The sequence below is a fragment of the Denticeps clupeoides genome, chromosome 7 (assembly GCF_900700375.1).
Source record: "Denticeps clupeoides chromosome 7, fDenClu1.1, whole genome shotgun sequence".
Lineage (NCBI taxonomy): Eukaryota > Metazoa > Chordata > Actinopteri > Clupeiformes > Denticipitidae > Denticeps > Denticeps clupeoides.
In genome coordinates this window covers 8,323,368-8,348,400 of record NC_041713.1, presented here as the reverse complement: position 1 = coordinate 8,348,400, position 25,033 = coordinate 8,323,368, and the positions used below count along the sequence as shown (strand labels likewise).

Below are 25,033 nucleotides of genomic sequence, written 5' to 3'. Positions count from 1 at the left end.
CTCCCCGGGCTCCTGTCATGGCTGCCCACCAAGGGTGATGGTTGAAAGCAGAGGACACTTTTCATTGTGTCACCGTGTGCTGGCTGCAGTGTTTCACAATGACAGTCACTTCACTTTCACTTTCATCAGCTCAATAACTCAGTAATGTATAATGATTCAAACATTTAGTGGAAGTCCATTCCACTACCTATGAGCGAAGACTGAGAAGAGGCTAGAATAATGCTTTCCTAATATTGGTACCACTCCAGCAGTGGTTTGATGAGAGATTGAAGGTAGTGAAAAGTGAAAGTGAAGTGATTGTCACACGTGATACACAGCAGCACAGCACACAGTGCACACAGTGAAATTTGTCCTCTGCATTTAACCCATCACCCTGAGTGAGCAGTGGGCAGCCATGACAGGCGCCCGGGGAGCAGGGTGTGGGGACGGTGCTTTGCTCAGTGGCACCTCAGTGGTACCTTGGCAGATCGGGATTCGAACCAACAACCTTCTGATTACAGGGCCGGTTCCTTAACCGCTAGGCCACCACTGCCTAGTGAGAAAAAGCCTAGTAAGAAAAGGTAGGAGGGTGACGACCCTTCTTTGGCGTTGTAGGCAAGCATCAGTAATTAGAATCTGATGCTGGCTGCTACAGGAAGCCAGTGGAGGGAACGTAGTGGTTTGGTTGAAAGTAAGTCATGCTGCAGCATTCGGGATCTGATGGAGCGGCCAAGTAGCACTTTGAAGTTAACCAGCCAGGATTGAGTTACAGTAGTCTAGTTTAGAGATGACCAGAGATTGAATCTGAGTAGTCGGTATCGACAAAAATTGAGAAATCTGTCTAATATTTTAGAGATGGAATCAACATGGGCGAGAGAGATTGGAAATGTGAGATGAGCAGGAGAGGAAACTGTACATGGTTTCCCCAAGGTTGAGTGCAGTGGCAGATGGAGATATTGGAGATTTATCCCCTTAATTTTGCACCAATTAATAGTCAAATTGCTCGTTGTGAAATTGTGAATAGAAAATATGTCTAAATAAGTCTAATTAACCAAAAATTCATTTTTTGTAAGAAAAGGCAAATTACGTTATGGAAACACTTTTCTTAATTTGCAGGTCACATGATTTTCTAAAATTCATGGTGCAGTAGATCTGGAGAGAAAAGGGCTTCCAGTAAAATGCACCGAATGTTGCATAATGCCACTAAATGCAAAACCAGTCATTTCACAACTTGTGCTTTAACGACATTTTAGAAAATATTACTCCAACTTTGCACCAAACACGCAGCTTGTAAAAAGGCTTCGTGTTTCTCAAAATCGCGAACACGGACGCCATTCTGCCTGAGCCATCCTTTGAAATTTGAAATTGACACTTTAATGATCAGTCATGACATGAGAGCTGAAACAGAAGAAAGTGCTTCAGGCTCTTCAGGTTATATTCGATCATAAAGATTACAATGGTAAATATTACACTAATGTTGTGCGCATTCAGCAAGTAATACTTCCCATGCTCTTTCAAAGGTACTTAAGTTTTAACCCAAAATACAAAGGGTGCTGCTTTTACGGATTATGAGGGCTTTGTCAGTCTCCCGGGAACTAGTGTAACCGTGTCTTGTGAAGCAACGCCTAGTCACCTCACTTCAAGGACACATCACAGCAGCAGCGGCTTTGTGGTGCTGTGAATTTGTAATTTATATAAAGATGGTAACTCAATACAGTGTTTTTCATCAAGTGTCACAAACCCTAGGGTTAAAACCAGCAACAGTACAGAGGTAATGGCTTTAAAGAATAGAAAAGAGTGAGAGAGCTAGAGAGAGAGCGAAACAGTGGTACTCTAGTGTGATGATATGGAGAATAGATAGCTGGGACCTGTGTATGTGGGATGGGAATAATAGAGCTGGCGGTTGACTGTTGGTCAACTGACACATGTGCTGTATGAAATGACACCTGATAAAGTCATTCAATCTTCATTCTCATCTGTGTATTTATAGCCTTGATTTTTTTTTTTTTTAGGTCAGGGGAGGCACTGAACAGTTCACGAATACTGCGATGGGGATAGGTTTACACTGATCAGCCAAAAAATTAAAACCATTGGGTCTCCGGGTAAGACCTCTGAAGGTTTTCTATGGTATCTGGAGACAGGTCCTTAGCAACTGGCCCAGTCCTGTTAGATGTGCGGTGGTGCCTCCATTGATCTGATGTGTTTATTCACCACATCACACAAATATTTCACTGGACCGAGATCTGAAATCGGACTTTTAGGGTCATGTCAAAACCCAGAACAGTTTTCACACACCCTCAATGCACAATGTGATCTACAAAAAATATATAATTAATCAACTTTTTTTCCATTGCTCCATGGTTCAGTTCTGATGCTTACATATCCATTGTATGGTGTTTCCAAAGCACCTTCCTATCACTGCCACCATTAAGCTTTTCAGAATATTTAAATATTGGCTGCAAGCTAGACTTGGCCTGTCAGAAATGATCTGATGCAGATGCCATTAAAATTGTCCTTGTCGAAGTTAAGATGTAATCTTAGATTCATGTAGTCCCCTTTGGGGGGTTTTGTCAATTTGGGGAACCCTTTCATTCATGACAGTAGCTGTACTAATGCATGTAGGCTATTCACAAGCATTGGACAGAGTCATCCAGGTTTCAGATGAACCTCTTTCAGGTAATTGTAGGCAGCGGTTACTTCTTGTACAATGTCTTATGAATGCTCACGGTTGCAGTAGTTCCTTTACCAAGTGTTGAGTGTAATTTCACTCATGAATCTGTGAAACCAGAGCTGGACACAACATGCAATGGGCCTTTATTGGCCCTTTATTCTCAACCAGCCAATTTCTCTGAGGTTTTTATGCCACCAGTTGGCTGGAGTGTGTACTGCATCTTTCTAATGTTTTCTAATGTTTCTAATGTTTTGACAAATGTGCCTTCATATTATGTATCAGCAGTGAAATGGTTTAGTAAACATTATTCATTTCTGTTTAAGTGTGAAAACTAGCTACCAACTAGCCGCGAAGCCTAAGAGTAATGTCAAGAGACCTAATGGGTTAATTTCTCTTGTAAGTCGCTTTGGATAAAAGAGTCTGCTAAGTAAAGTAAAGTAAAGTTAAATTCTTTGTTTTAATGTATTCTGTAGTAAAAGACAAAAAACTTCTGTCTCTTCCATTCCTATTTTATCCTTTTCACAGACTGGTGGAACCCTGTAAATACACTGGAGACACACACAGACCTACGCCATACCTGTGTATGCTGAGCAATGCAATTACCCCCCACCATGAGCTGGCACGGTGGCCATGCAGGCTCTGCCAACTTGGGTGTTGGTGCCAGCTTCATGCCGGTGAAGCCCTCCGTGATGTCTGGTACCAATCCAGCAAAGCCCAAAGGGTCTAGTTAAAGTAGGAAAAAGCTCACACACACAAATCAGCAACAGTTGTTTGCTTGTGCCGAAAGACAGTTAAAGAGCAACAACAGCGGTGAGGAAACGGCAGAGGTGTCTCTGCCTGGGCATTGAAGGAGTGTTCCTGTGTGTGTCCATGGTCCAGCGGAAACAGCTTTAGGCAAAGTTTGACACTTTTGTGTTGTTAAGCGACTGTGAAATCTGGCCAGCCAGATTACCCCAGTTCCCAGCTTCAGTTAAGGTAGTGAAATTGGACCTTGCATCAATAATAAAACATGTTAATCTTAATCCAATATATTATTTATTTCAGATGTTTTAATATGCTACTGGGCTGCAGTTATTTTCTGCTTATTCTCAAAAATAACTGAGTGGAGTAAGCATGTGGTACAAAGTCACGATTTTTACAAAAAATTTGGCAGGCATGATTGAATATCTGAATGATCCCCGTGGTAACTGCTCAAACAGGAAGAGAATACAGTGCCTGGCCTGGCTCTGCTATAGTGTGCTGTATCAGGCTCTAGAAGTAGAAGCTGTTGGTGTTTTGGCAGGATCTATTTGGTAGTTAATTGGTGTAAAAATGCACTGTCCACATGCAAATTGTTGTGCTTATATGGATTGAGGATTTGGGGTTCTAGATCTTTCATGAGATTACAGATTCTCAAAAAAAACTTTAATGACATTATGTCATTTGCATGATATGAAAGAAAAAATGGTTTAAAGCAGTAGTGGCCAACTTTTTGAACATAATAAAAAACCATAAAAGACCATTTTCCAAATAATAAAGTACAATGAAGTGCATAATAAACACAACTCAACATAATACAGAATAAGTGCATTGTGTTCTGTAAACTCTCAAGGGGGTGTTTAAAAAAGAAAAATGTATGAAAGAGGCTCAGGCGGGGCAGTGAATTGACAATAATCTGTTCATTTGTCAAAAACCCTGCAGACTCCACTAGTGAATAAAAATAAAAACTTTTTAAAGTTTAAAGGTTTGAGCATCTCACGGCATGGAACCACTGGTTTAAAACTCTTACATCATGAAAAAAATTCAAGTTTAGCATAACCATTTAAAAATATCACACACCACAGTGGGTGGAGGGATCTCAGTCTTGTGAACTCTGGAGTGGGGTGAGATGCCGTCCAACAAGAGATAAAAAAGCACGGCAGTCCCCACCCTGTCTCCAACTCCTTCCCCAGTTCCCGGCTGTGCGTACCACCACTGTGCCCTCTGTGGAGCCAGGGAGATGCTAATCAGCCTGTGCTCCCCCACGTGTTTACCCTACCCGTGGTTTGTATCCTGGAGGTCGGACCAGGGGGCCTGGGGCACATATGGGGCCTGGTGGTCTGCTGGCGGTGCCCCTTCCTGGTTGTGGTTCATTAGGCCTTGTAATCAGAACTCTGTGGGTGTCTGGGCCCTTCTAGGGACCTGTTCCACTGGGTGGCAGGGTGGGCACAGGGACACCAAAACTAGCTTGAGATGGGGCAGTCCTACTCTGTGATGAAGATGGCCTTGTCTTAACCTTGGATGTCAGACATTTTTAACAGAATTTCGTCATGTTCAGCTGAATAACCCAGCCTTCTGAAAGTGATGCCAAGTCACCTTTGAAAAATGTGCCCTCCCATTTTACTTTAAGTATGTGGTCTGTAAAATATTTTATGTGATTCTGGCAGAGTTAAGGCTTCAAAAACAAGCAACACATCACAAATTCTATCATAGTCTTATTTGTTTATTCTGCAAAATTTTAACAAATTATTGATGTGAATGAATATAAATGGCTATTAAATATTATTTTGTCTATAATAAAAATCAATTCAATATAATAAAACTCTCTGATATAATAAACTCAAGGCATTGTTTCATATTGTCAGTTGATGAGTCTCAGAAATATCTGGAGAATTTTTGAAATCAGAAAATGCATTTGTCTACAAAAGCAAATCTGCTTTAATTCACACACAAGGAAAAACAGTGAAGGGGGTGTGTGTGCTGGAATTTCTCCTCAGATCTTCAGGGTTTCACAGCAATTATTGCGAAGTGTTACCAGATGTCTTCTGGTAGAGGTTATCTTATCCTTGAGCTTTGCTTTCCTTCAAGCTTTCTCAGATTAAAATAACAAAAACACATACACACAGCCACATTGCGAGACATGATTAATGGTGTCATCCGCAACGTGCAGCTAAATCAATATTAGAGTCTGTTTCTCGCTCTTCAGCACCTTTCAAGTTTCTCAGTTTCCTTCCCCAAGCGCTGACATTCTAGCTCACAATGGACTGTTTTTCGGATAGGGCTTTTGAGATATTCCCAGCGGCCAATCACAGGGCCTTTCTTGGACGGAGCCATTTTGGCTTAATCCTGAAATTGTCCCACAAGCGTAGCTGCTCTCAGAGTCCAGAATCCTTCTGGCAAAGTAACCAAAAGAAAAACAAAACCGGTGATCACACATTTATCCTTGGGTGTTTCCATCTAACCCAAAGGAGTTTTTGGGGAGGGGGACAAATTCCATGGGGGTGTGTGAAGAAGGACTGTGTTCTATTTTTCACATTGTGATACATAAAGTTTTATTCAGTGCAACAGATATTACTTGTTTTCTAACCAGTGGCCGAATGCCCCATGGGGATGGCAAATTGCAACGGAAGCCCAGCTACTAAACGCCAGCCATTTATTTCAAAGATAGGAATCAGTGGGCAAGGAAGCGTGGAACTGAACAGAAGCATTCAAACATCCAGTGCCCTGTCAGGGAAAAAAGCTGCAGAAAATTGACATTTTGCCTCCACACCTCCATTCCATGATTTGATTTAGATGTATTATTTAAAAATTATTAAAAGATAATAATAATAATAATAAAACAAGTTATAAATATGAAAGGTGGGGACATGAATGTGAAAATCTAAATCTGCTTCAAGTGTTTCTAGTGAAAATTGATAAAACCTAGACACTTTCTGAGCCAGCATCTAGCTAATAGTTTTTAATGTAACTTCAGGTAAGGTAACTTTTTCTGTAACTTAAGTATACAGTGTAACATCAACAGCAAAACATGACCACACCCTACTGAAATGTATACACCTACCTTGACCACACCCTAAAGCTCATTAAAGCTGGTACACTAGTATGTCCAAGACAAAAACACAAGATGGTCAAACTAGCTGGTCAAAGTTGGTCATGACTGGTGTGACCAGTGAGAAAACCATCCTATGCTGGTTAAATGTTGTTCTATTGAAAATATAATTATATAAAATAGTTCTGAGCTCATGAACATCAATATCATATTTAGGGGTGCTAGGATCAGATTTTTTAGTAATACCGGAGTTACCATGTTAGGACATGTGACATGGCGCAGGGCATGAAGATGTGTCGTTTTCCCTGGACCAGGTACATTAAGGGTTGAGCAACCTGGCTATACCTTTGGATGAACCAGCAATAGAAGTTTGCAGACAGTCATGGGAGTGGGCCAGGAGGTGATGGTTGAGGTCTTGGTGGGATCCATGGCGACCTTCTGTGGACTGATGCAGAAACCCCGGAAAGACATGTGAGATAGGTGGAATGAGCTCTTCTCGAGTTTTACAAAGATTCAGTTAGTCAGTAGATACTGCAGCACTTCTCAGACGTGGTGGACAAGAGTTGTGAGGACAACGATGTTCATCGTTGTGCGCTGGGCTGTTGGAAAAGCCGAAGAGCAGGTACTCATGAGAAGGTACTCATAACGTCAAGTTTGTGTGATGAACCCGTTTTTCCACTAATCCCCCTCCCATATCCAGACCAGGTGATAGGCATTCCTCAGATCCAGCTTGGTGAAGACCATCACGCCGGCTAGGAGATTGAACACTGTGTTGAGGAGCATTTTTCTTTGTAATGGCGTTGAGTTTACGGTATTCGATGCAAGGTGTTAGGCCCCCATCTTTTTTTCCCATGAAGAAGAAGGGTGCTGCAGCAGGGGAGGTGGAGGGCCTGATGATTACGCTGGCAAGTAAAGCTTTGATGTAGTCTTCCATGTCCCTCCATTCGGGCAATGATAGGGAGTACAGATGGCCCCAGGGTGGCAGTGCCCTGGGGAGGAGGTTGATGGCCAGGTTGTATGGTTGGTGAGGGGGCAGTTTGGTGGCCTTGTCAAAATCTGCCACTAGATTGTGGTAGCAGGCGGGCACCCCTTGTTGTCATATGGGTGTGACCTGTTCCTGAATGGGTGTGGCCTGGCTTAGCTTGGTATGGGCGTGGTTTGACTTGGCAAGGGCATGGTTTGACATGCCTTTGACAGTAAGGAGCAGGGCATTGGCCTGGGTGCTGTCCCCAAATGGACCATAGCGATTCCCCAAGAAGCATGTTCATGCTTGATTGTGGGTGTTTCCTGGGTGTGACAGCCAGGGCCCCACCTCAAGACCGGTGCAGGGTTCATTGGCAGGGAGCCTGGGGTCATGGGGCGTGGTCATCAGATAGAACATCACCCAAGGCTCGTGCTTGGGTTGAACGTGCAGCAGAATGGGTGCATTTGAAACAATTCCCACCCAGAGCCTAGGGGTCATTTATCCAGGACCATGACAGCCCATGGGAGGGTCACAGGGGCTGGTCGGGAGCTTAAGACGGGTGGCCAGATTGATATCCATCAGATTCATGGACACCCCGGAATCCACCCCGAGCGAGAGGGGGTGGATTCCGTGCATGCCGTGCATGGATGGAATGGTCCAGCTCACGGAGAATTAGAGAATGCAACGGCTGGTGAAGAAGGAGGATTCAAGGTTCACCTGGGGGCTACGCAGCTTAATTAACAGTTTATTGGAAATGAATTGAAAAGGCACAAACACCTGTTTATATAAGGTCCCACAGCTGACAGTTCATGTCAGAGCAAAAACCATAGAATCAAAGGAATTGTCTGTAGAACTCCAAGATAGGATTGTCTCGAGGCACAAATCTGGGGAAGGAATTTTTTTTATGCTTTTAAAGTCCCAATGAGCACAAGTCAGTGAAGAAACAGCTCCATCTGAGCCTAATGCCCCACCTGATGGAATGGCAGGCATTACAGGACGAGTTCAAAAGAGAGCCGTCATAATTATGACTTTATTTTGGCAATTCTATATCACTCTTCAGCAGGCTGGATTAAAAAGACCATTTTGAGTTAATGCCAGGCATCACTTTTGGAGAAAACCAGGCCAATACCATCCCTACAGTGAAGCATGGTGGTGGCAGAATCATGCTGTTGGGATGTTTTTCAGTTGCAGGAACTGGGAGAGTGGTCAGGATAGAGGGAAAGATGAATGTAATAATGTACAGAGACATCCTGGATGAAAACCTGCCCCAGAGAACATTTACATTTTCTACATTTATCAGACACCCTTATCCAGAGCGACTTACTATCAGTAGTTACAGGGACAGTCCCCCCTGGAGCAACTTAGGGTTAAGTGTCTTGCTCAGGGACACGATGGTAGTAAGTGGGATTTGAACCTGGGTCTTCTGGTTCATAGGCAAGTGTGTTACCCACTAGGCTACTACCACCCACATGTTGTTAACATAATAACATGTGGAAAAATTGATAAGTTGTGAATACTTTCTGGATTCAATGTAAGTCTTTCACTACAGGCAAAGGTAAGTCCTAGATCTATGGTATTAGATTCATCTGCCTGGTGTATAAATTGAAGTTTAGGTCGTATTCAGTAGGCAGACAGAAGCAAAGTAGAGTTTCCACTGTAATGACAGCTTGTGGTGCTTCCGGCCATGGGGTGGATGGGAACACCAAAATTATGCTGTCAAGAGAACACTTAATGAGTGGCCGGAGTTTCAGCAAGTACATAGGCGTTCATCATGTGTATGATGCAAGCAAAAAAAGAGAAGACAGAAAGAAGGTGGGGATAAGAGTCGAATAGAGGAGACAGACACTAAGAATGATCCCAAATTATATTACATTCGTTTGGTGTTAGTCTATTAGCATATTTGGGTGCTTCTGGCTTTGTGTTCAAAGTAAATGTCAACGGGAACTTGATTGTAATCTCAGCTATGTTCATGTGTACATTGAGCTGAGATGTGGCTCTAGTTTTACAGATACAAAAAAAGGCACAAATAATATAAAGATAGAAAATAAATCTATTAAAGTTTGCACTGACAAAGATGATTTCTCACGTTTTTTTAATGACAAGATTATGAAATTAAATATGGACCAACTTGGATTCTGAATGCATGACAACTTAAGCTGCTTAAACATAGCTGCCTAAAGTCAGACAAGATTCCCTTTCCTCACAAGGACATGGACAGATCGATCCAATTATTGAACAATTCCACCACCCAATTGACATTTACCAGACTGCCCAGGTGTTTGGCCATATGGGCCAGTACAGATGGTGGTATTGCCACGGGTTGGTACAATCATTGCAGCATATATGCCTGTTGCGTTAATTGTGTATCATCCAGTGTGAGCAGTTTAGAGTTTTTCTAAAATGGGTTACAGTTTGCTTTGGACAATATGAGGCTGCGCCAATATAATTAAAGCCAAAAGATAAGTGCAAAAAACGTTTGCAAAGACAAATAATAAACACAATTTATAGTTTTCATGTTCCGTGAAATTCCCTGAACTGTGTGTGTGTGTGTTTGTGTGTGTACATCAAAACAAAAACAGAACACTCTGAAAACCATATACTGTATGTGAATGGACATCAGAGTCGGCCAGAGAGGCCTTTTTTGGTATGGCTGCAGATGGCTCCAATTGACATTTGGAAGGGGGAGAACAGGGGTAACTTGTATGGCTGTAATTAACACACCACCTCTTCATCTTACTTTAAATAGCAGTCTTGGGGAAAAAATGTAATTTTGGGGTTCTCAACTTTGACCTCAAAAGAAAAAAAAAACCATGGTGACCATGGTCCTAAAAATAGCAGAAGGATCCCCTTTGGACCTTTGAATTGAGAGGGAGAGACCTTTCTGTCGGTTAAGCAGTCACCTGCTCTCACACAAACACACAAACAGGCGCTTGCACACACAAAGGATGGATAATAAGGGGCTATTTTTAATGCTGCCTTGGGCATTCACCTGCACTGGTTAGTCTGTGACTAAATTCAAAAGACCAAAAGCATGTTAGGATTCAATGTCCATTGCAAAAGCAGCACAATCAATTAAAATTTAGAAGTCAGTAGTTCTGTTACCATAACACATATAGTAAAATGAGCAAATTCTAATTACAATTAATGTATTAATATTATTACAGCTTTATTCAAATTTATCCAAAAGGTATAATGATTTAACAATGTTTTTTTTTTAACAAAACCGGACATTAATAATTAATAAGCATAGCAAAAAATTAAAATAAATAAAAACAATAGATCACAGACGTCTGAGGTCTGACGTGTGCTGTGCTTTCACGTTTTCTAGCATGCTAATGGATCAGAACAGATGTCCAGTCTAAGACCGAGCCCAAGAACAACACAGGGACCCTGTTCACACCTGGCAACGCTCTCTGTCTAGCTGGCCGCCTTTAACAACCTGCCTGACTTCTGACCCGCTGCTCCGATCCCATCCACCAATGCCAAACTAGAGTGCCGCAGCCACAAAGACAAATGGGCCTATCAGATGGAGGCGTTGGGTAATAGCAGGCAGAGGGACAGCTGCTGCCGACATCCGCATGTGTGCTGTTTCTACTGCTTGCCCCCCAAAACGGAGCTCATTTGTGGCCAGCCGATGGCACGGGTTCCCAACCTCTGTCTGGCATGTAAAAAATAAAACAGTGATCAGTGAGTGCCACCAGGATGAGCTAAATGAGCTTACCAAAATGAGGAAGCACAGTCAACCACTCGGATCTAATTCACAGCCAGGAGTAAATGGCTATTTGCATTCCACCGCAGAGAGCAACTGTTTCCTTGCCTCAAAGATGCAGGGATGCATCAAAAACACAGCCAGCCTTCCAGTTCTGGAGTAAATTAGCAGATTCATGAGGACATAGATGTTGACTGTTCAGCAGAAATGTTGTTGCTGGGAATGCCGCGGTACAGCTTGCTTACACTTACAGTAACTCACATCTGTACTCCAGGATCTAAATTTATATCTTAACAACTCCAAATGCCTTCAATTCATACAAAGTGGCATTTAATACTTCCAAAATTCCATTCCAAGTAGATTATCCAGTAGAAGGATTTTCTTCATATTATCCCTGTGGACTTGAATTAAATTGCTTTATTGTTGCATGGCTATTTTTTATTGTTGTATTATACAGGAGTACAAGTTTTTTCATTATAACAATTGAATATATGTTTTATTATACATAGAAATGATGGTGTGAAGAGGGTTTTCGTGTAAAGCAAATTGAATCTGACAACCCTCCCAAATAACAACACATAATAACATAAGAGACATGATGGCAGAGAGACACGCTCTTTATGTTATGAACTGAAAAATCCCTTCATTAGTAACATACTGAAAGATGTGCTCTGCTATAAGAAGGCTTGTCAAAAGGCTTTCTGTCCACATCAGAGTAGGATTAGTACAATTGAATGTGATTATCCAACTATATGCATTTTAAGAGGATGAGTACAGAGAAATATTTGGCACTTCGCCCTCAGTTCATCTCCTTTATCCTTTACACACTTTGAGGGGAAATGTTACGAGGTAAATTAAGCATAATTTGCATGTGAATTTCTTTCGAAGTCACTGCTGACTTGTTACAACATCCTGGAAGTGTTTCATTAAGCAGCAAATCCATCCACGCTGAAGGATGGTACCATCAAACATCCTCAAACAAGACATGTCTCAAGCAATGTCTCCATGCAGATTTATTGGAAAGACATGTCTAGACCATGGAGTTACGAAACAGAGCCCCTATTTTCTAGTGGTCACCATGAAATACATCATTCCTGTTTTATTTTGTCACTAGAGAAAGATTTTCAGACATATTTACAATTACTCTCAGAATAAACAAACATGAGAAGATTCAATGCTGTCATTTGCCTAAGGATTTTTTTTTAAAGCCAAACCTTTGTGGTTCTGGTAAGGTTGCTAACATTGGTCAGTAGTCTGGAGTAAGATCTTACGTTTTTACACTATGTGTCTCACCAGTCACTTTTCCCCTCTGTTCCCTTAACCCTTTATTTCTGTGGGCCATTTCTGGTTTAAAATGAACCAATGAAGTGGAGAAGAGTTTGTTACGTTCTTGGGGTTTGTTTCAAATTAGATGAAATCATGTAAAATGATCTCAAGTGTTTTTAGCAAAATTCAACAACCAACCAATCTGGCAACACTGCACTGAATTTCACTCAGTTTAACAGATTTACATTTTCCAGTGCATCAACAATCAGAAAATTGCAAAGCTTCTTATATTCCCTGTTGTAGTGGGTAATATATTAGATTTGCATGAAAGTTTCTTGCATGGGATTGATGCCGACAGCTTGAGCTTCACGCTATATGTGCTAGACCTGGCAACCCTGTTAACACTACTGAAATAGACATGTGCAATATTTGGTTCTATGTTGTGTTTAGATATCTTGAATGATGCTAACCTGGCAAGGAGTGATACGTACACTGTGTATCTCCAGTCTGGAGTTTTTTGGAGTATTTTGTGTCCAAAATATTGGCCTGATTTGGCGTCATGGGACATTTAGTATAATTGATGAAATTTTGTTTAATTTCAACTGAATTCAAATACATATATTAAGAGAAGTCAACGTACTTTATAGAGAAACCTAGAAATACCTAATATACATTGAATATTTGAGCATGTTTATGTTAATCTTGTAACTGAAGGAAGAAAGAATGCAAGTGTTTTTCTGTGAGCTGTGATCACAGATGTAGAATATTGCCAGACGGGTGCTCAATAAATCATTTCCGCAAAAAGAACAGCGCATTTGCTGATACTGAGGCCAGCCATGGTCTAAGCGGGTTCAGCATGGATTCCCAATTAGCAACAGGGGTTCATGCAGCGAACACCAGTGCAGCTAATGAGGGAGCTGGGAAGGGGAAGTAAATGGGTGTGTAGCCAGAGAACTGTAAGAGCGGGCCCCTAAACGATCATCTCTTGGGGTGACTGTCGCAGCCCCAGGAGAGTCTATGACACCACTCTGGCCTCTGCCCCATCTCCTGTAGCCCACGTGATCTGATGTGGATGGAGTGGGGGGGAAGCTGATTGCTCCAATATGTCTGCTGTCCTGTTTGCTTTGGAAAAGGCAAACACTGATCCTTATCTCAAGTCCAGAGAAAAATGTTCTTCTTACACCACTGCAAAGGACTGCATGAGACAAAGTGCAGCACATTCAAAGTGGTGAACTTCTGTGCCATAGAATTGGAGGCAGTGTCACCACTCTCACTCTGGATTGAGCTGATACACACAGCCTCATAACAGCATTGCAAAGAGTTGGAGCATCGTCCCACAATGCTTCCTCCAAATCTATGATTAAATATTATTTATTTCTTTTTTTTTATTATGAGATCATAATGAGATTGATTTTTATTTTATTTTGATACACTGTCAGCATGGGTGACAACATATGTTTGGAGAAAATTATTCACTTTGATTATATATATTTACATCACTGCTGCACCTCTCTGGCCGGGCAGGATAGGACCATAGAAGCTCACTATTGCCTCTTGAGGTACACAGTGTATTACAAGACAGGGTAGGCCCAGCCAGCTGGATAGCATGCTAACCTTGGTTAAGAAAAAAAAAATCTTTGCAGTATAATACATTGATGCCATGTTTCCAGAATAAAATATATTTATCCCTTCTCATTTAGCATAATCAGCAACAGATTTCCCCTTTTTCCTGCCAATTTCTGTCACTTGGATAAAATTGTCAAATATAAATGTAAATGCGTGCAGACAGAAACATGTGCAGTGCACTGATGCCTTGGAAATAAATAATTACATTTTGTAGCCTTTTATTGCAGTAAGACGTCTGCAGCAATATATGATTGTCTTTCTGTGTGCAAAAATGGGATTTTTGAAAAAAAAAATATTATCCTAATTTAGTCTAGCATTGGGGTTCCAGATCTCTTATTACTTTCTGATCATGCATTACAATCTTCATAGGACATGACATACCAGTAGCTACTTTCAGCCACTGCTGGATTGAAAGAGCGATTTTAGTGTAAATCTCAAAATGACTTTGGTTTCTTCAATTTATGCTACTGTACAAAAAAATTAAAATGTACCATGTACCATGATAAAAATGCTACAATGAGGACTATAGAACTTTTCTCCCTTAAATTTTACAAGGTGAAATTTTACCACTTCATCATTTCACTAAGCTGTGTATGTGATGTTGTGAGGTTTGTAGAAATGTATACATAGTTTTAGCAATACAGATACACAATGTACACAGTGTTTAGGTCCTCCTCATTGAGTGCATGTGGGAAGAGCCACTCGGCTGGTGAGTCCATGCAGCTGTCCTCAGATGCGGCGTCTAATGGATGCGAATGAGACGCCCAGCTGTTAGGTAATAGATTTATAATGGCTGAGTTTTGAACTCCCACACTGTTTTTTATAATGACTAAGAATGAACCCTCCAGCTGTTTTGCGATAGACTTGGTCTTCCACCCTCACTGAGTCTAGCAGAACAAGGTGCTCAGGCGCTTGAGAGCAGGTGCTGAACCTTAAACACAAATGACGTGTGAAAGAATGTGTGAGGTTTGTTGATGTTCAACAATGAGTCCATTCTGTATCAGCTTCTCAATTGCAAAATGTACAGGAGAACATGTGGGGGGCATACATGAGGCTTGATGAGTAAACCATAAAGGTCCCCTGACATGAAAATTTCACGTTGTGAGATTATTTAACATTAATACAAGTTCCCCGAGCCTCAGATGGTCCGATCTGGAATTTAATCTGCTATGATGTAATAAGACAACACAACTTCCTGTCTGCGCCAAACATTTTATAGGCCGCTCTTTTCCTCATCCTGCCTCTCTCCTCCTCATTATCATTTAAAGCTACACACACCAAAATAGCGCGTCCTGGGGAAATTCTATTGTAGGACTGAATAAAAGTGGCTGTAGTTCTGCACCAAGGCTGAATTTCAGAATGAGACAGTATTAGGGGACCACTAAGATATATATAAAAAAAAGCAAAAAAAAAATCATGTCTGGGGACCTCTAAATCATGGGCAGGAATCTCGTGTAGTGTTGATATTGCCCTCTACAGGCAGGTAACTGTTTAAACTCCACTGGCATGGTCTCATGTTTGCCCTTTTACTAAAGATAAACCAAAATGATTGGACTTTGGGGTCCACAATGTAATCCTGTAAAACATTTTTCATATTATCCTCAGGCCAGACCAGGCACTGTCCTAACTGGTGTGTGAACAATGTGTGTGGAACTGAAGAGGAAGTTGTAGGCGGAAGCTGTCTGTTGCCTGAAGGATTGGGAGGGGGTGTTTAGCCTGTCCACCACCTTTGATCTTATTCAGTTAACAACTTCCTGCAGCGAATACAGTGCGTGTGTGAGTGTGTGTGTGTGTGTGTGTGTGCGCTTTAGGCTGTCTATTTGCAGCATATCATTGGTCATCTGTTCCTGGAACTCAATCATCACTTCAAAGAAACAGCTAAAGATCAAGCTGGTTCAAAGTACTTTTTTGTGAAATACACCGAAATACATGTATTTGTATGATAGTTGTTGTATTAATAATATTTTTTATTTATTGAGAATTTCCTGTTTTTCGCTCTATCTTTTGAAATTATGCTTAACAGCATGATGCTGACCTCAAGTAGTTAGGACTCTGTGTGTAGCCTTATTTTTGCATTTGAATATGTCATGCAGTGATGTTGTCTTAGCCTCAGTTGTAGTCCCATTTTATTGTAAAAAAAAGAAATAATAATAATTAGCATTATGAGCGCCATCTACTGGTGAGCTGTGACTTCCTCTGAGCGGCTATTTTTTTATCTGGTGTATTCCACAAACAAGATGTCTCAGTTCAGGCGTGCCCACATCGAACAGACAAATTAATATGAGTATGTGCATGTCTGCATAGACAGTTCATGAAGTACGCAATAACATCTTTTTGGGGTTTCTCATTGCCTCACACATACATAATTTGAACTGGATGATTTATGGTGTCTTCATTTCCCAGTGTCCATTGCAGTCTCTCTCCCCCTCTCTTTTTATCCTGAGTGTGCTTACACAAGGCGCCTCAGCAGCAGGTTCCAGCCTGCTGAAGCACAATTTTTCATCTCAGGTTTATTTCTTTAAGCACCAGCGACGGCTAGTCGAAGACCCGTGGCAACCACAGACGCCCTGTGCAAACTTGGACTTGTCTGGTGACGTCAGCAGCAGCACCAGCCAGTGCCACATGCCAGTCATGTGGTGGGCACCTTCTCTGCAGAGGATTTTGGCTCAGGAAGCATGGGTGGACGGAGTTGTTTGTGTGTTGTGACCATAGCACCATTAGGTAAGGAAGAATCCATGAGAAGGATTGCGTTAGGACAGTTCTCTCAGCATGTTGCTATGTATACGTGGACTGTGCACCATTTTATGGTGAGCACGTTCACTGAGATTTTGATTGCGATTAAATATTTCATTCAACACCTGTCAATTATGTGCACATAATGTATAGTAACTTAGTTAAATTATGAGAGATGAAGGTTGGCAAATTCAAATATATATATGAATAAAAATAAATATAATAATTATATATATATATATATATATATATATATATATATATATATAATATAAAAAAAATATATATTTATATATTGTCTTGCTGAATTTTATTTCTGTCTGCTCTTTTTAGCAAACCAAGTCTCCAGTTTGGAAGCTTATATGAATTAGATCATTCAAAAAAAGCACACAGAGACATGAATGTATAGTTTTCTATGGTGATTCATGTACAGAAACACCACTGAAAGGTTTATTTAAAGTGTAAAAGATTTATTTGGCTGATGCACCACAATTTTACCCCCCAAAAAAACACAAATATTGTGATGAAGGCTGACTTAACTTTTCAACTATTACAAGCATTTGGTCAAGAAACAAAGGAACTCACAGGAATTTAAAGCAGAATGCAAACACTCATAGTGCTAGTGAGTAACATGAAGAGATGAAGATGACGGACGGCAGCACGTGAGGAAATGGTGAAAAGAGACAGCCGAGCTCATGACATTTCAGCCCTCTACTGGCTGAGCTGCATTCTCTCCATCTGCGGCTGCACGCCTTCATCTCTGCCCTGCCCTCTTTTGAAAGATGTCATCTTCAACCGCAAACACAGAGGTGGGAAGACTTTCTGGCGCTGCCGTTGCCTCCAGCTGTCTGGCAGAAGAAAGAAAGGGAGAGAAAAAAGGGAAAGAATATGGCAGAACTTGCAGGCTCTCTCTTTGTACGCACGAACCCTGCGAATGGGTGATATTTTAATACCATCTGCTGCAGATGCAGAATAGAAAATGTGTGACCTGTGCAGGCAAGGCTGAATTCATCACTGTCCCACTTTTCAGTTAATGTCAGTTTCTATGAAGTTACCCTGACTGACTCGCATCAATGCTCAGAACATTCCAGATGCTGGAGTCGGTTCTAGTTCGCCATCTTGTGGAAGATTTGGTTTAATGTGTTTGTTGTGAGAAGATGTGGAAGGTATGGATCTGTCTGGTGTCATTTATTGATAATAATTCATCATTTCTATTATTAAGACCTCTTCAGCATAATGTTCTGCCACATGTAAGCCTTTGGAGAGTTGGAGTTAAGGAATTACAGTAAAAGCTATTTCTTTTTGGATGGTTTGTAGTGACAATGCATTATTAATACCAAAATAACCAAACAAGTTTGTAGAAAGTGCCAATAAAACAATGTTTCAGAGCTGAAATATATTTTAAATGTTTTATTTCAGATGTTTTAAATTTGTATTATCTTTGTTTTTGGTTCAGATATGTATGGCATTTTATTTTGATGGTACAAATTAAGTCTTCAGAATGAATGAATAAATAAAGAAAACCCTATTCTCTACTATTTCCAGCATCTACGTCATCTTAGCAAAAACAAATACATTGCAGTTGGTTTAAATATATTCATCAGTTTAACTGGGCATTCTTATTGATCATCTTTAAAAAAGCGTATTAATGCATCATTATGATGAATGCTCTGTGCTCAGGACCAGAAAACTCAAATCCATTCATCCATCTTAATTAAAAAAAAAAATAATGATGCAATATGCTATACAAGCCATGAAATGCAGTGTGCTTTTCGATTTCAGTCAGGAGGATAATTGATTTGTAATGGCTTAAATGAATTCTCTTTTTTAATGTCCTCTGTAGGTTAAATTTCCTTTGTGTACCTTAGTTAGGAAACATCCAGTATCCTTCATGTATTTCAGAGTTCTGAATGCATGTATTGAGAGTTTTGTGAGGAATAAAAAGTGAAAGAATAAATCAAATAAAAATTTAAGTGTTAATTTAGCTAGGAATACCTAGAAAGTGTGTTAATTGGATTCTTTTTTATGTGTTGGTCCAGTCAAGAAATTAGTCTCATTGAAAAGCACTTATCCTGGCACATGGCAGCTCCAAAAAGTGGTGATATAGTCACAGTCTTGATAAATGTCCATCTAATGATTTCTTATCTCCAGCATAGGCCCAGGTTTTTGTTTGCTGGTTTCACATGATTCACTGGTTATGATGAAGTACCATGAGAAGGAAGTGACACAGAGGGCCGAGTCCCGTCACACTTCCCACCTTTTCAAAAGTCCATTTTCTCTGAACCGTATGGGGAAACCTGGCAGGTGGTGAAACTCATCCCATCTGTCCTGTTTCTCTACATGCCCCATGACTGTGGCGGATGGGGACGCGCGCCACCGTCACCAGGTGTGTCGGGCTGTCACCATGCCCTCCCCAGTCCAGGAGAGATGAATGGAGCTGCAAAAATTAGTGAAAGAAACGGTTGGTTTCTCACAAATTGGAGCACATGCTGACTACAATGAATCATCTTAGCATTTATTCATATTTTAGTAGCCATATTTTTGTCCATTCAAAAGCACTGACTCAATATTCAAAAGGTTTATTTATAATTGACAAGATTGTAATCAGTGCAAAATGCGGTGAAATGTTACCCTGATCACCCTGTTTAATGATAAAAATCAGTGAAACTCCGAGCATTTAAAAGCTACCATTGAAAACATGTGTAACAACTATGCCTTGCAGTAAAAGAAAAAAAAACACACAAGACGTTCCACAGACCGTCATTTCTGTCTGCCGTAGCCTTTAGTCTGGGAAAAGGACTATCCGAGGAATTGAAGTGTGTGCAGCTTGTTTAGTCCTGAAACCTGAAATGAGATGTCAGCACCACCACAAATCATGAAGCAATGTAAAAATTAATCAGGCTTCTGTCTCATGGACAGAGGATTTATAGCTGCACATGACCAACATAACTCAATTCTTAATTTCTGTTGGGAAGAGGCAACAGCACAAAGCAGGGCTATAAATTAAAACCCACCAGAGATTGTTGCATGGCTAAAATTTTATTAATAAGTACAGAAACACGTAAATATCGGCCTCAAAATCCTTTTCCATCGCAGACGGACCTGTGAACTGCCTAGAAACACCTGGACCTCTCACAAGCTTTATGGTTCCACCATTTCAATGGCTTGTCAATCAAAGACGTTTTTAAAGATGCAATTTAAAGTAATTTGTGTTTAAACAAGCACATAGTCACCTACATTTACATTTACAGCATTTATCAGACGCCCTTATCCAGAGTGACTTACAATCAGTATTTACAGGGACAGTCCCCCTGGAGCAACTTAAGGTAAAGTGTCTTGCTCAGGGACACAATGGTAATAAGGGGAATTTGAACCCGGGTCTTCTGGTTCACAGGTGTCTTACCCACTAGACTACTACCACCTACGCTTTACATATGCAGATCATTAAGAACGGTAGTGGCGGTAGTGGCCTAGTGGGTTAGACACTCGTCTATGAACCAGAAGAACCAGGTTCAAATCCCACTTACTACCATTGTGTCCCTGAGCAAGACACTTAACCCTAAGTGCTCCAGGGGGGGACTGTCCCTGTAACTACTGATTGTAAGTCGCTCTGGATAAGGGCGTCTGATAAATGCTGTAAAATGTAAAATGTAAATGTAAGAACACTTTTCGTATTTACGACAGTGTTATAACCGCGAATACTCTAGAGGGCGCCGATGAGTCGGAAAAAAACCCCAGAATATCGGCGAAGCGCTTTATTATAAACCCAGAATATCGGCGAAGCGCTTTATTATACAATTATACAGGGAGGTATGTAGGCTGGGAAGCGGGAGAATAATGAGATTACTGATGTGTGAATTAATCCAGCGAGCTTCAAAGCGGATTCAAACGTCAAGCATTAATCTCTCCCATGAGCGTCGTCTTACGTGCATTATTGTATATTAATATATATATATAAAAAACACAGTCGGCATGCAGCACAATTGCCCGAGCACGGTTCCTAAGTGCAGTTTAGCAGGAGCCACTTACACGAAAATGGATGTTTAATTAACGGCGAGGACGTCAGAGAACCTCAACCAGGACCACTAATGGCCGTCTCATCCTCACGGAATAACGATGCCCCTGCCTGCGTGGAGCATCCACTTGCGGGGGGAGCATAATTAACTTTAATGTCCAGAGAATTTCAGGCTTGTTCGTCAGGCGGAGCCACTCGACCGCACCTCCGGCCCTCGGGTTGCGCACATGGACCTTTCTTCCGGACAGATTGGACCTTCTCAGTTCCGCGCCCCGCTCTCTCTCTCTCTCTCTCTTCCAGAACCTTCTCCTCAATATAAAGGCTACATGCAAATTGACAAAGAGTCAATTAGTGATCACGTGGGCAATGTCACTTTATTTATTAAAAAAAACAAAGTCAGTGTGAGGTGTGGAGGTGTTTTCGTACAATTTCACATTAGGCAGAGTCATTGCGCAGAATTAAGCTTCATTAGCGTGAATTATGAAGATGCACGCAGAATGCAGGCCCGCAAAGAGCTCCGGTAATTAGTTGATGTTCTTTTTTAATAAAGCATCTGCCTTAGATATCACTGCTGAGCAGAGGACGTCTTCATCGACATGAGCTGCTGTGGCCACTTACTTAAAGTCATGGATCCAGTTGATCCTCACTTGTATTAAAGTCTATAAAGTAAAACCCAGATGGCCTGCTTTATTTATGAGGTGGGAATTCTGAGTGGGTGGCAGGTCGTGATGAATGACTTTCTGATTATGAGCAGTAAGTGGATGAATTTGCAAGCTGTGATGCTGGGTCCGTGCTGGGAGGGGCTCCTTGTATAAAAGGCCGGTCAGCCAGGCAGGTGTGGAAGTCGGTGTTCCGGGGATGGAGACGGTAAAGCTGGCGTTCCTGGCTGTGGTGCTCTGTGCACAGGCGTGCGCGTCTCGGGGTTCATCCGCAGGCGAGGATCATCAACTGTGGTCCATGGAAAACTGGCAGGTAATGATAGTCTATTATCATTATTATTATTAATGTTAGTGAACACACTCACCTATGAACCAGAAGACCATCCCACCTACTACCTTTGTGTCCCTGAGCAGGACACTTCACCCTGAGTGTCTCCAGGGGGACTGTCCCTGTTGTAAATGTAAATAAACCAAATTTGACTTTTAATTAAATCTGTATTTCTGTGCAGGAGGAGCCGCAAGAGAGCGGCGTTGCTGTCCGGTTTGCTGATCTCATGAAAAGATCCAAATCTCAGCAGTTCCACGGACTGATGGGCAGGAGCTCTGGTAAATAATACACACACACACACCTCAATACATACACACATACATTCAAAAATGTGCCTTTTTATTTTTATGGCAGTCTTTCCATGTTGAATTCTTTAACCAACACACCTTGTTCATTAAGATGAGCTGCTGGTTAGATGATCAGCTCCACCAAACCATACCAAACAGGGAAAACTTTGACATCCTGTTGACTGTTGTTATAGTCATTTGTAATGACAGTTGTAATTTTGATGCAATACAATTTTGGACCTGAATTTCATTTTTTTTATGTAATAAATCTGATATATATACATATATACATACAAACACAGATATTCGAATATATGGAATGCTAATGACAGCGTTCTGTGTTTTCTGTGCTGCTCTGCTGCAGGAGTCACGCAGCCTGTGCGTCTCGGTCGAAAGCGTAAGTAGAAATGACATGAGAATGATGATGGCTGGACGACTGTAGCCGCTCTGTTGCGGTGGGTAACGTAAGGTTTACTCTGTCTTCACAGGAAATAAAGGTGAAATGTTTGTCGGACTCATGGGTAGAAGGTCTTCAAGTGGAGGTAATTGTAACACCTGATTAAGGGGCTGAAATGGTATTTTGTGCAATGTGGAGTGGGTACTTATTGGTCTGTCATATCTGAAGCACCTTTTCTCTTCCTTCAGAAATGCAGGGGGAGTGGAACAAACATCAGCCATTCTACTAAAGAAGCCAAACTGAAGCTGTAATGTCCTCTCTACAACTAGAAGCTAAATGCAAGCCAGAATGTATTGCTATTGTAATTAATTGTGTACAATTTAACAACTGCGCAGGACTGAAAGCAACATATGAACCTGAACCTGCTGAGCGAAACATCTCATGTGGAACAGCCTACCTCTGTTATAATATCGCAGAATTAATATTATCCATATTCGTGTATGACATGCCTGTCTCTGTGCTGCACATGGAGTTGGTCAAATTCTTAAAAGCCCATGTATCCCATTTCAGATCAACTTGTCAATTTAATTCTGCATCCAGCCTCATTTCTCCAGAACTGAAATGACTGAATATTTGTTTTTTTCCAACAATAAAAATGATTCATTGGGTCAACCAGATTAATGGTGTGCTGTTTTTCCTCCCAATTTTGGTTCTATTGCTCTGTAACTGAAATTGACTGGACTTTTGCACTTTAACACTGTGTGCTGTGTGGTTAACTTACATTCTCTAAGCTAAACCAGTGATGCAATGAGTGAAAGTTCATTTTAATAAAAGAAATAATAAAAAACACTGATAATAAAACTGTTATTTCAGTTTATTAGGTTTATTAGCACAGAAATTCAAACTTGTACTAGAGCAGAAGCTCGAGGTTAAGTGGAAATAGCAGTTCAAACATAGCTGGTCCAAGTGCTTATACTGTACTTTGGGGTCACAGTTACTCTACGTTATTTGTCCACCAAACTAGCTGCTAGAAGCAAGCGGGGCTTTGTCTATAGCTGCCACTGACACAGAAACACACAGTCAAAACTGAATTCAATTCATCCAGTCAGAAAGAGGGTTATCTTCACAGTCAAAATTACTCCCATAACAACGTAACTGTAACAATACTGAAATCTGAAGTAATCAGATTTTAGTAATCTTTTTTTTTCAGGTGTATCATTAAACTTAAAAATGTTAGGCTCTGCATTAAAATATGGTCAGTAATAAATAAAATGAACCATGAATATAAAAATCAGATAAGTGGGGGTTACTTTTCCCACTAAAATGAATACACGAGAGATGCTTAAAATATAGAAAAGCACTCAGCACAGCACTCTACCATGAAAAAAAATTATACAGTCTTAAACACAAGAATTAAATAGTCTTCATTAAAAAAAAAAAAAAGAGCTTCCAGTAATTGCAATCACTGTGGTCAATTCACATAAAAGCCACATCCCTACAAGGCACCTTCACTCACCATAAACAGGCGGTCCAGAGCTTTTAAACACTCATATCAGACATAAGAATTAACAAAAGAAAATGCAGAACAGCTCACAGAATATCAAGTGAAAAATATGAAGAAGAGCTATAAATATGAGGATAAATGTACAATATGCACTTTTTGGACCACATGCACGTATAAATCTGATTATTCAACTGGTGATGTTCAGTCAACGTTTTTGACTGGAGGGGGCTGACCAGAAAAAAAAATGTGACAAATCCTTCTCCTGTGGGTCTTCACACCAGAAAGCGGTCACACCCATAACTAAATTCACTCCCATTTCTCATAGCCTCACAGTCAGACCAGCTCATTTAAAGATCACCAACATTTAGAGCTTCACTATCAACGGCAACACACCTTGTTCAATGCATACACAGTGATGCATTCAGACAAAAAATTAAAATATAAGAAGGTAAAAATGAATTCCGTGAGTGAAATTTATACAGCCTTGTTGTATTCATGCTACACAGGAAACCAGTACAAAAAGCAAAGAAGTCCTAAGCTGCCAAAGAAGTTAAAAGCTTTTTTCTGTACAGTAAGTGTATGCACTTAAGAGACAAAACTGAGAAAAAATTAGTAGGTCTGATTTGGAGCTAAGTGTCACCAAAGCACATGAGAAGGTGGCTTGTTGGAGAAGATATCTACCAAATGAGAATGAGGAAAAAAAGACTGATGATGTAACTAACGTCACATCATCTAAAAAGCTGTGGACAGCCTTGCAGTTTTCAAACAAGAGCAAGAAGGACTTTAGTCAGCCTTTTGCAGCTCTAGTAAGACATAGTTTGATGTTTTTTAATTGGCTGCTGTTAAAGTAAGTTCACAGTTGAGGCCAAGGGGCAGCAGCATTCCAAATCCATTTACCCCTCACAAAAACACACAGAATACTGGACATACCGGGTCACTGTGAGTGGGAAAAATACTTATTTTGGGAAAAATGTATACTCGTATTCAGCATTCAGACCCCATTACATTTTCCCTCTTTGTTATATTGCATTTAAGTAATTTTTTTCCTCATTAATGAACACACAAGACCCCATATTGACAGAAAAAAGACAGAATTGTTGACATTTTT

General features: G+C 40.8%; 1 long non-coding RNA gene across 1 annotated transcript; it reads right to left on the bottom strand.

The window, feature by feature from the left end:
- Window positions 1-18,529: 18,529 nt before the first annotated feature.
- On the bottom strand, window positions 18,530-20,985 carry LOC114794900 (uncharacterized). The gene is made up of 3 exons (XR_003750396.1): window positions 20,765-20,985; window positions 19,494-19,579; window positions 18,530-19,172 (listed from the first exon to the last, which is right to left on the bottom strand). It is a non-coding gene; the product is annotated as an uncharacterized LOC114794900 (long non-coding RNA).
- Between the last annotated feature and the right edge of the window lie 4,048 nt (window positions 20,986-25,033).